The 11,179-nt window shown below is 58.5% G+C and overlaps 1 long non-coding RNA gene across 1 annotated transcript; it reads left to right on the top strand.

Moving 5' to 3' along the window:
* The first annotated feature begins 593 nt into the window (after positions 1 to 593).
* LOC142093157 (uncharacterized) lies at positions 594 to 10,955 on the top strand. Its single transcript, XR_012677304.1, has 7 exons — positions 594 to 709; positions 1,601 to 1,733; positions 7,080 to 7,138; positions 7,612 to 8,126; positions 10,192 to 10,258; positions 10,617 to 10,809; positions 10,915 to 10,955. It is a non-coding gene; the product is annotated as an uncharacterized LOC142093157 (long non-coding RNA).
* The last annotated feature ends 224 nt before the right edge of the window (positions 10,956 to 11,179 follow it).

The raw sequence follows: 11,179 nt of genomic DNA, 5'->3' as shown, positions 1-11,179 counted from the left end.
CTTTACAATCTCACAGATTGTGGAGTCTGTTTTCCGCAAGTCGGGGGAGGTTGGCGGGGGGGCCGCTGCTGGGCTGCGGCTGGCTGGGCATCGGTCGGTTGGCAGCGAGCCGTTGTTTTCATTTGTACCGCTTGTCTGTCTGGGGTTTTTCTCTCTGTTGTTTGGGGTTTTTGTTTTCCCCCCTTTTCCTTACAAGTGGAGTTTTTTCACTTTTGCCCTTCCAATTCTCTCCCCCCTCCCACTGAGGGGGGCAGCGAGTGAGCGGTTGTGTGGTGCTGAGTTGCCAGCTGGGATTCAACCACGGCACAAGGTGAGTTGCAAGCCCTGCCTGGCTAAACGCTTTAGGCTCTCCGTGTTATTCCTGCCATCTTACGAGGCCCTCCTTGTTCTTTCCTGCTGCTTTCAAGTGCCTTGTGCTCCATCAGCAGTCTGGGAAGGATGGTTGTGGCAGGAGCTGCAGCACCCTGTGACTCCTTCTCAGGCTGTTAGCTTCGCCCCGACGCTGTTAGCGTCGGCTCTGCACGGGACGCAGGCAGCCCGCAGAGCTTGGCACCAAGCCATTCCTTTCCCCTCTGCGCAGCAGCGGTTCTGCCGCTGCTACAGGCAGCCGCTTGCTCGAGGGCGAGGGGCTGGGATGACGACAGGCTGCTGCACGCTTCAGTCGAAGTAAGACGCCGTTCTCTGGGGAGCCGGTGCAAGGAGAGCTCAGGTCCGTTCTGTACTGCCGATGGCTCTTCACAAGGGAAGCGTGCTCTGGTTTTAGCAGAAAAAGGTGTCGGTCACAGGCAGCCACCTATCACTGTGCACAGCTCAGCTATTTGGCAGGGGTCTTGCTTGTTCAAGTAGAGGCGTATTCCTCGCCTTGCAGTCTCGATGGCAAAACAATCGGGGGTTCAAGCTACAAAAGCCTTTTGACATCGGAGCGAGGTGGCAGCTGGGTTTCTACCAGCACCGTACTTAGCTGTGTTGCTAGCTGAAAATGGCTCGCGGGCCAGGAGATATGCAGAGGGGTCTAAAATAAAGAAACCAAGTGTTGAAGTGATTGTTTCAAGGAGGCAAATTAGGCAGCTAAAGGAACCGAGCTGCTCACCTGTCACGTTGGCAGAACAGCCCCTCCAGCCCACTAAGTGCTGCGTGTTGCAGGCAGCAAAGTGCAACTGTGACGCTTGCTGGCAGGAGCGGCAAGGAGGGCAGAGCTACGCGCCCTGTACAGAGCAAGGATGGAACCTGCCGGGCTCTACGGTCAACTGCTGAGGACGCCTAATACACCAGCAGGCCTCTTGGCTTTCCCTGCTTCATTTCTAATTCCTTTGCACGCTGGAGGGCAGGGTGGTAAGTGACGTCGTGCAGTGTCTCTCCTCCAAGTGGCAAGCCCTGCGTGTGTGCAGGATGAGGAGAGCAAAGTGCTGATAGCACAGAGGCGAGGAAAGGTGCAAACACCGCAACAAAGGCCCAGGACCACCAGCGTATCGCTCGTTTGCAGGTCAGCCACTGGCACCGGGTCTGCTCAGAAGCGCGGTTTCCTGATGGACATAGCTGCCCCTCCTCTGCTCTCAGGGTGTCACCCGTGTGGCCTTATTTTTTTTAAATCTCTCTCCAGCATCCGTTGAGTCGCTGCTGTCACTCCCACAAGCCCGATGCCACCTGCAGACCGAGACAGCGATCCCTGGGGCTTCCTCCGGGTTAGAAAGAAACCTGTTCCACAGGTTCCCCGCGCTGCTTCTCCTCCCCGGGTAATGGGCTGGGGGGCACGGGCAGAAACAACCACGGGCCTTGTAAAGCGGCCAAAGGGAAAGGACTGAAATGCTGGAGCCACCGGGTGCTTTTTGGTACAGAGGCGATGAAGATTAGTGCCCGGGCCGCGAGTGGGAAAAGGGCAGGGAAATCTAAGCCCAGTACCGCCAGTAGGCAGTTACGGTCTTTCGATGGTACGAACTGGGCGGAGAGAAGGGGAAAGGGCCGGTGAGGCGACGGTGGCACCCGGCGGCCGGAATGGGGTACTGCAGCTCTTGAGCCGCGCATGCGCAGTGGCGCGCTTTTCTTGGCTCGCTGCTGCCACCGAGCGACCAGAATTGGGTACTGCAGCCCTTGAGCCGCCCATGCGCGGTGGCACGCTTTTTCTTTGCTCGCTGCTGCCACCGAGCGACCAGAATTCGGTACTGCAGCTCGGGAGCCGCGCATGCGCGGAGGCGCGCTTTTCTTGGCTCGCTGCTGCCACCGAGCGACCAGAATTCGGTACTGCAGCCCTGGAGCCGCGCATGCGCGGTGGCGCCCCCTTTCTCCGCGCTGCCGTCCGCCGGTAACGGCAATGCCGTATTGTGGTGCCTGCGGGGTGATGCCGCCGCGTTCGTTGGTTCGTCCCGGTAAGGAAACGCCGCTGCCGCCCCACGTGCGCGATGCCGGCGACCGCTGGGCGCCCAAAGCGCGGAACTGCACCGCTGGTGCCGCCCCCGGGCACGAGCCGCCCGGCGGCTGCTCGCTGCTGCTGCCGCCTCGTGGCCGAATCGCGGTACTGCAGCGCCGGCACCGCTCAGGTGCGCAGCAGCGCCGCCGCCGCCGCCTTCGCTGCTGCCGCCCCGAAGCCGAAGCGTGGTCCTGCAGCCCGGCGCTCGCGCGCCGGCTGTGGCCCCTCCATGCGCCGTCCCCATCCCGGTGCCTCCCTCATCCCGGTGCATTCGTCATCCCGGGCGGCAACGATTAGGGTGCCCCCCCCCCCGCATGCCAGCACCCCCAAGAGTGTCGGCGTGTCCCAGTGCTGTCCCCATCCCTGGGGCAGCTCCCCGTCCCCTGTCCCTGCGGCTGGTCGTTGGGCTCTGTGTTCCCCCAATAAAACACGGGGACGGAGGGGACCCCTGGGGACAGGGGGCGGGGACCCCCAGAGAGTGGGCTGTGCTGCCGTCGCTCCTTGGTGCTGGCCCTGCTTGTCCCCTGTCCCCCCAGTGGTGACGAGCTCCGGGCCACTGGCGGGGACCCTCACTGTCACCTTCCCCCCATGCCGGTTGCCACCAGCGACAGGGACAGCGACGCACCCCCGGGGGTGTTTGGGGTCCCCAGGGTGGGAGCGGAGCTGCAGGATGCCGGGTCCCCCCTGCCCGAGCCCTGCAGACCCAGGTGGAGCGCAGGCAACCCCGGCCCTGTCCCCAGCCCTGTCTCCGCGTGGCCGTGGGTCGGTGCTGCCATTGCGTGGCCAGCGGCTGGGAGGACACAGCTCCCGCCGGCTGGGGCCAGAGGAGCCCGGCAGCCTGGGGACCCCCGGGAAGGGCTGGCTGTCGTGGGGACTCGGCGCCCAGGGCCCAGGGCACCCCAGAGACCCTACAACAGCGTGCAGCATGAACTATTTTATTACCTGTGCAGTATCCATGAGTGAGTCCCCATCATTCCCATCCTGGTCCCCCAGTGGGTCGGGGTCCCAGCTGCCCCTGGGGGTGGCTGCAGGTGTGGGGGGTGGGATCCCTTCTCCCTGCCGTGCCCCCCACCTCCCCAGGGTCATCCCTCCCAGTCTCAACCCCCCACATGGTGTCCTCAATCTCCCGAGAAACACCTCTGTCCCCCAATGTCCCCCTACCTACCCCACTCCCAGGGTCCCTCCCGGACCCCAGGATTGCCCCCCTGCCCCATCCTGAGGCCCCCCCCCCATCGCCATGGTCACCCCTAGGCCTGAGACACCCCCCCTCCCCAGCACGGCAGGTGCCTGGGGAGACACTGGGAAGAGCCGGCACCGCCATCTCGGGGTCCTGCTGGCCCTCATCCCCCCTAAAGTCTTGCACCATGCTCTGCTCCTTGGGGGGAGTGCCCACAGTCAGGGGGGTGGGGGCTCCCCTCCTCCCCAGGGAACCCCCCCAACCTGTCCAGGGCACCCTCTGCCACCTCCCCAGGGTCCAATCACCGTAACAGGATCTGACCCTGGGATCCTGCTGGTTAACGTCAGGTGCAAGAGAAGGTTCCTCATTACTCCTTGATTAGTTCTTAGGTGCCAGCTCGAGCTGGGTGCCTCCAGAGAGGGACCCCTACCCCGGATCACCCTCCTTGCACACCTGCACCCGTTGCAGGAGGGTCCACGCACACCATGGGAGCCATGTGGGAACCGGAGGCGGCCTCGAGGCTGCTCAGCAGCAGTCAAAACACCCCAGTGGTTTCAGGCACCGGCTGTTTTGCTCCCGAACCCAAGGGTACTGCCGAGAAAACTAACCACCACTGTCACACGAGGGTCCTGCACAATCGCCACCATCGCACAAGGGTCCCCGTGCACCTGCCCGCCATTGCACGAGGGTCCCCTGCACACCAACCAATTGCATAAGGGTCTTCCTGCACTGCCCCCCCCATTGCATGGGGGTCTCCACACACCGACCCCCCGTTGCGCAAAGGTCCCTGCACAATCACCACCGTTGCAGGGGGGTCCCTGCGCAGGCACCCGCACTGCACGAGGCGCCGTGCGCATGCGCACTTCCGGGGCGGGGACTACAACTCCCGGCGTGCCCCCCGCGGGCGGCCCGGAGGAGCCGCGCGCTGATTGGCTGCGGAGGATATTTCAACGGGGCGCGCGGCGGGCTCTGCACCCAGGCGGCGGCGGCGGCGGCGGCGGCGGCGGCGGCGGCGGCGGCGGCGGCGGCGGCGGCGGCGGCGGCGGCGGCGGCGGCGGCGGCGGCGGCGGCGGCGGCGGCAGTCTGAGGTGCCGCGGGCACGGCGGGCTGAGGGGAGACCTGCAGGCTCCGGGGAGGGGGACTGGGGGGAGGCTGCGGACTCCTGGGGGGGCTGAGGAGGGGGGCTGTGCGTCCCGGGGGGGCCGGGGAGTGGAGCTGGGGGGGGCTGTGCGTCCCGGAGGGGGCCGGGGAGGGCGGCTGGGGGGGGCTGTGCGTCCCGGAGGGGGCCGGGGAGGGCGGCTGGGGGGGGCTGTGCGTCCCGGAGGGGGCCGGGGAGGGGGGCTGGGGGGGGCTGTGCGCCCTAGATGCGCTGAGGAGTGGGGCTGTGTGTCCTAGGGGGGCTGGGGAGTGGGGCGGGGGGTGGGGGCTGCAGTCCCCCAAGGAGCTGGGGAGTGGGGCTGTGGGTCCTGGCGGGGCTTGAGAGTGGGGCTTGGGGCTCCCACGGGGCTGGAAAATGGTGTGGTCGGGTGCTGTGAGCACCGGGGGTCCTGGGGCTGGGAGGCACTTGCAAACACCGGGGAGGGGCTGCGAGCATGGGGGGGCACAAGGGTTGCACCAGGGTCCGTGCACGATCACCTCCATTGTACGGGTGTCGATGTGCAGCCAGCCGGGCTGCACGAGGCGCCGTGCGCATGCGCGGTCCCGGGGCGGGGACTACAACTCCCGGCGTGCCCCGCGCGGGCGGTGCGGTGGAGCCGCGCGCTGATTGGCTGCGGACGGTATTTCAACGGGGCGCGCGGCGGGCTCTGCACCCAGGCGGCGGCGCAGCGTGAGTGTGAGGGGCCGCGGGGCCGGGGAGCCGAGGAGTGGGGCTGTGGCGGGGGGGCGGCGGTCCTGCAGGCTTCGGGGACGGGGGCTGGGGGGGCTCCAGGCGGGGGAGGGGCGGGGGGGGGAGGGCTGTGTGCCCTAGGGGGGCCGCGCAGTGGGGCCGGGGCGGGGGGGCGGGGGGGGGGCGCTGTGTGCAAACAGACCCTCCCTGCGAGTTCCCACTGTCGCCCCGTGGGGCCGGGGACCCCCCAGCCCTCCCTGCAGGCAGACGGGCAGCCTGTAGGCAATGGAGGCCGCCCGCCCCAGCGAGGTGCTCGAGCCTGGGGGCTTCACGGGCCGAGTCGAGGGAGGAGCTGCTGGAGAGAGGGCTTAGAAACGGCCTTCTGCCCCCGAAACTGCTGGAGCATTTGAAGGGGAGGGACAGGTCCACCCCAGGGCCCCAAGGGGAAGACCTCGGAGCAGGGACTTGGGGTTGTTCCAGGAGCAAAAGCTGGTCCCAGCCAGCTCGCCTCTGCTCCCCCGGCACCGGGATCGGACCTTTCAGCCCTGTTTCTGCCCGAAGCATCACACAAGCGCTTGCCCTCCCCCGGGGCATCTTTGGGCCTTGAGAACAGGTGCAGCAGCTGGGTTTTTGGGCTCAGAAATGGGCGCCAAGTGAGCTGGTTTGGGGGCCCAAAGCAAAAGCCGGTTTGGCCGTTTGTGCGGGGGGGTGGGAGGGCATTGGGGCTGCAGGGGAAAGCAGGGGGTGGGCAGGGTGCGTGGACCCTCCCCGGGGGTGGGGGTCTGGTCCTGCTGGACCTCGAAGTGCGGGAGGCCGGCATGCACCAGGCCCAACTCAACGTCTGCGGTGGTCTCTGGGGGGAAGAGGTGGTCTCTGCTTTTCAGACCCCGCACGCCCTCTTCGAGTCCAGCTCTTGCTTGTCGACTGCTTCGAATAGTTATTAACTAATTAGTCGTACAAACTAATTGGTATTTATACAATGTACAACTATGATATTTTATCCTAATGGTCAAGTTTTGACAGCGATTGGTTTACGACCTTGTCAAAAGCCCAGGCTGTTGCAAATAGCTGGAGCTTGTAAGGAGAAGGAGCTGAAATCAACGGTGCAGAGCTGGAGCTTCAATTAGCCAGAACCGTCGCAAGCAGGAGCTGGAACGAGACAGGGTGTCCGCTGTCTGGGGCATGCCTTAGCCAGAGGCAAAATTACCAGCAGCTGTAACGAGCAGGAGCTGCGATTCGCTGCAGTGTCTGTTTGCCGGAGCATCCGTCGGCCAGACTGCACTCCCAGCACGGCTGAAGAGCAGCCAGGCGCAGGCAGGGCTGTCCCCAGCAAGGCGCTCCGAGCGGCAGGGAGGCGAGTTGTCCTTCTGCCAGCGGGGAGCCCGGCCTCTTCCCTCAGGGATTAAATCCACGCCACGCGTGGATCCGCTCTCTTTGCGTGGAGGGTCTCTCCCGGACCCGTTCCCGAGGGCTGAAGCGAGGTCCCCCGGGGGGCAGGCGGCAGCACGAGGCGGCGGTGTCTCCCCGGTACCCGGCAAAGGGGAGCGAAACCGGCCGGCTGGAGCTCCCAGGGTGCACAGCCCGGCCCCGCACGGAAGAATCCTTCCCTGGGTTTTCACCGTTGGCTGGGTGTGACAAACAGGTTCATTTTGTGCCTCCTCTTTTCCCAGCGTCACCTTCTGCGTCACGTGAAGAAAATCCTGCGTGGTTGACGCCGCTTGCTGCTCAGGTAATGGCACGTGTGGGGCCGGGGGAGCCGGGAGAAACATTGGCGCGTTCAAGGACGCTGCAGATGCTCCATGTCAAACCCAGGGAAAAGGCAAATTTGCTGATGGTGCAGAAAAGCTGATGAACAATTGCCGTGAACAGAGCGTGCCTACGTACCCTCGTTAGCGTAACTAACCCTGGGTAGTTACGAGTGTTTTCCTTTCAGGGAAAAGAATGAGCTTTCATCTATGAAAAATTAAGAGCTGCCTGTGTCCTTCTTTAAGTTCAAGTGTTTCTCTTCTGTTTGTTCATACTGATTTTATGGGCAGGTTGGAAATAGCCTTCTATTTTTATAGGCATAACTCAATTTGTAGTACTACGTGGTGTCAGGGTAGTTAATTTTTGAGCACCCAGGTACCACTAGAAACGTAATGAATGAGACACGATGGAAACTGATATTTAAACTTGATTTTTACTTGATTTTTTTTTCATTAGAGTGTTGATGGCACGTTGTCCTGTGGCTCAATCCACGTTCTGTTCAGTGGAGTCTTCAGTCTAGGACTTCCAAGGGAAAAAGTTGGTCCTTCCAAAAAAGGGCTAGTCATTCATAGGATCGAGGTATAGACTTGGCGAGCCGCTTAAGTACGTGATCAGAATTAAAGCCGAATGTCGCTTCATGTTGCTGCTGTTGGCCTTCACTTTTGTTAATTTCCCCGCTGCTCCGTCATGGTTGGGAGCTCTGAATCATCATTTTTTTCACTCCTAACGCATTTTTCTCCCCAAGGAGAGGCTACGTTTAAAAGTTACTTAGTTTCCTCGCAAATGCATCGGTCAATAAAACGGAGTTATGATTATTAAAACCACACAAATGACACCAGTCTTACAGATCTGGACTATTTCTGAACACGTGTTCATCACGTGCAGATGTCATCGGGATACGGATCATCTGCACTTCGTGCTCTGATGAGACGATCAGCTGAGACAGGGACGAGCTCCAAAAGAAAAAAAACGTACAAGGTCAAGGTTTTGTTTTGTTGTTGGTTTTTGTGGGCTTTTTGTGTTTGTGTTATTTTTTGGTTTGTGGTTTGTTTTTTTTTTTTAAAAAGAGCGCGAAGTTGACAGGTGGCAGCCTGCAGAGCTCTCTTGCTGCCTGACCTCTCTTTTTCTTCTCTGTCACTCCTCTTTCGTGGCTGTAATTTTCACTCGGGTAGTTTTAGAAGAGCGATTTAGTTCCTCGCCTGTGTAAATGTGCTGGTAATTCCTGGAAGGTAAATGCTTGAACCGGTAGCGAATAACTTGGCTACAAGTAGAATTTCTGAAGGAAGAACAACAACAGCAGGAAGCAAGTAGCGAGTTACCACAAATTTGTGTGTGTCAAACACATCAAAGTTTTATTGCCAAACATTGTTTGGCAATGTGTTCCAAATGGCTCGTTTTGGTAAGCATAAATTTTCAGGAAGTTCAGGGTTGTGTGTGGAAAAACGTGCCCCTCTGTCTAGGTGTCCTGCTACGTAAATAGCATCAGTCAGTAGCACATCCAGCGGCAGGGCTGTTGTTCCCTGCTCTCGATATTGCCGTAGTAGTGTTGTGATGTTTCGACCTAAGAGGCGGGTTTAGGAATGGAAGGAGAATGCCTGCGTTCTGTAAGGGCTACGAATGCCGACCCTTTTCTCTGCCTGCTGCTTTCCTGTGCGTGAGATGAAACTGTATTTTTTTTCTCCCTTGTTCCCGGTAGAAATATTTCTGAAGCTGTCGCTGCTGTGGGTTTGCAATTTGCGTTACTGCGTTTTTGTAGAGTTCTAGTCACGGATCGTTTCTGCCGCGGCAAAGTGTCAAGATACGGTTTTCAGTTTAAAGCTTCAGAAGCTGCATTCGCTGAAATCGGAGTAGGTGAAGCTGGTTGTTGTGGTTTAACCCGGCAGGCAGCTAAACACCACGCAGCTGCTCGCTCGCTCCCCTTGCCCCCAAAGTGGGGTGGGGGAGAGAATCGGAAAAAAAAGTGAAGTTCGTGGGGTGAGGTAAAGACAGTTTAATGGGACAGAACAGGAAGGGGAAACAATCATAACGATAAAAGAATATACAAAATAAGCGACGCACAATGCGATTGCTCACCGCCCGCCGACTGATGCCCAGCCGGTCCCCGAGCGGCAGTCGCCGCCGCCCGGCCAACTCCCCCAGCTTATGTACTGAGCGCGACGTCATATGGTATGGACTGTCCCTTTGGCCGGTTTGGGTCATCTGTCCTGGCTAAGGTCCCTCCCAGCTTCTCGCTGGCAGGGCATGAGAAGCTGAAAAGTCCCCGACTGGCGTAAGCGCTACTTAGCCACAACTAAAACATCAGCGTGTTATCCACGTTTTTCTCGTCCTAAATCTAAAACACAGCGCTATACCAGTTACCAGGAAGACAATTAACTCTATCCCAGCCGAAACCAGGACACTGGTCTTGCGCATGATCCTGCTGTGCTCGCAGGGGTGCTCAGTGGCTCCTCATCAAAACAGCGAGGTGTGTGTGGACGTCCGTAGGGTTGCGCTAGGGGTCTGGGGGCGTTATGTATTTTTGCTGTTGGAAGACGGAATAGAGCGTGTGCCTGTTAAATCTAATGATGGTCGAAGGTTGGGAGGGACCCTGAGCAGGTTTGGTGGCACAACTGCAGTTTTCAAAGATCTCGACTGTTTGGAGAAACGGCCTGGAAAAAAGGATTCCTCTTTTGCAGCGAGTTCGCGAGGACAGACGGGTCGCCGTACTCTTTAACAAAAATACTCAACTTGGGACGTATAGGGTGAGGAAATCGCGGCTCTACTTAGGCTTGAGAAAACGTACGTAGGTGTCTGTGCCTGTCACCTGCGCGTCTCTAGGCAGGTGAGTTCTAGCGAAACTAAAGCTGCCGATGAGCCAAAAAAAAAGGCACGGTTGTCTAAAACATGCAGAAGCTCTAGTGGCCTGTCTCAACAACTGCACCACAGATGATGCCAAATACTTTCTTCTCCACTCAGTTGTAGTCTTCACAGAAAAGGAAGCTTTGTGCTAAACGTGTTTTTGTGTTTGTTTTTTTTTTTTTTTTCCTTTCCTCTCAGCAGAATGTCAACTGCCGTGAAAGTACGAGACAGATGGAAAGGATCCATAGTGGTCTGCAAGTACAAGGTATGCCTGTGATATGTGTCTGCATTTTTCCTAAGGTGCTTGTAGTGTGGACTTTACAGTTAACACGAAGAATGTGGCAGCTCTCCTTCTATCTGATTTTTTAACATGAAATATTTTAACACAAATACTAAAAATAAAGGTCTGTTCTGGAGCGTGGTACACCTATTCAAGGCTTGTTTTCCTTCGTCTATTTTCTCTTCCTGAAAGCAGAGTCTTCTGTTTCTGTGTGCTTGCTATTAAAGGGTGCTGTGAAAATAATGTTGGACTAGAAGAGGAAAGGAACCGTTTGTAAGAGTTCGGATGTTCGGGAGAAACAGGCTTTGTTTTCATGATAAAAGCTTTATGCTTTTTCAGTCAGTGTTTAAAATACCTTACAGGAGCACTCGAAAACCTTACTGAGATACTAGCATCTGTGCTAAAAGCAATCAAGGTCAAAGAAGAGGCGTGGACAACACGGGACAAATCGGCGTCGCTTCGGTGTGTTTTCCAGGCTTTCCCGAGAAGCGGTAGCAGCCTCGTAACTAGCGACAGAGAGTCCTGATGTGTTTTTGGTGAGTTACTGCTACTATCGCGTCCTTTTTCCTTAACCTGCAGCGCGTAATTTTGACTTTGGTTGGAAAGAGATTTTCCAGAATGGAAATCTTTCTCATTCAAAGGAGTTGCCTTTTACGAACTTCCCATCAGAATGGATCTTCAGCAATGACGTGCTTGGCAGTAGAAGTCATCCGCAACGAGACTTTTCGCTCTCTCTGGAAAAAAAAAAGGGGTAAGTCGATTTCCTTGCAAGGACCCAAGCGCAGCACATCTTCCAATAGTCGACGTATGGCTGATCTTTGGTTCTCGGGTGTAACGGTCGAGAGATCGTAAAGACGCGTTCCTCTGCACGCTTGGGTACAGCCAACAGCATTAGCAAACCTGCCA

The sequence above is a fragment of the Calonectris borealis genome, chromosome 26 (assembly GCF_964195595.1).
Source record: "Calonectris borealis chromosome 26, bCalBor7.hap1.2, whole genome shotgun sequence".
In the NCBI taxonomy this organism is placed as follows: Eukaryota; Metazoa; Chordata; class Aves; order Procellariiformes; family Procellariidae; genus Calonectris; species Calonectris borealis.
Note: the sequence above shows the minus strand (reverse complement) of the source record. Positions and strands in the feature narration are given on the sequence as shown.